Raw genomic sequence first — 684 nt, 5'->3', positions numbered from 1 at the left:
GAGAGGCATGTTGAGAACTGTGCTCCACCCATGCACATCTGCATTCCCAAATCTTCACTGAGCATCTTCACAGGCTAACTGTTGCTTTGGTGCACAAAGCACATCTGTCTGACAAATAAGGATTCCCAGTGACATGAAACCGTGGGAGCAAAATGGTTGTCTGTATTCTTCTAATGAAGTGATTAAGAATCAATATAAAAACAGTATTTTGAAAATGTGTTTGCTGTTGCTTCTCAATATTAACTGATCTTGAGTTACAATTTAACCCAGAGAAGGCATTTGATACTGTCTCCCACGATATCCTTATAACAAAGCTGAGGAAGTGTGAGATAGATGAGTGGGCGGTGAGGTGGGTTGAGAACTGGCTGACTGGCAGAGCGCAGAGGATTGTCATTGGCGGTGCAGAGTCTGGTTGGAGACCTGTAACCAGTGGTGTCCCCCAGGGGTCTGTGCTGGGTCTGGTCTTGTTCAACATCTTCATCAGTGACCTTGATGAGGGGATAGTGGCCACCCTCAGCAAGTTTGCTGATGATACGAAGTTGGGAGGATTGGCTGACACGCCTGAAGGCTGTGCTGCCATTCAGCGAGACCTGGACAGGCTGGAGAGCTGGGCAGTAAGAAACCAGATGAGGTTCAACAAAAGCAAGTGTAGGGTCTTACACCTAGGGAGGAATAATTGCATGC

The sequence above is a fragment of the Meleagris gallopavo genome, chromosome 6, assembly GCF_000146605.3.
Source record: "Meleagris gallopavo isolate NT-WF06-2002-E0010 breed Aviagen turkey brand Nicholas breeding stock chromosome 6, Turkey_5.1, whole genome shotgun sequence".
NCBI classification, from domain to species: Eukaryota; Metazoa; Chordata; class Aves; order Galliformes; family Phasianidae; genus Meleagris; species Meleagris gallopavo.
Note: the sequence above shows the minus strand (reverse complement) of the source record.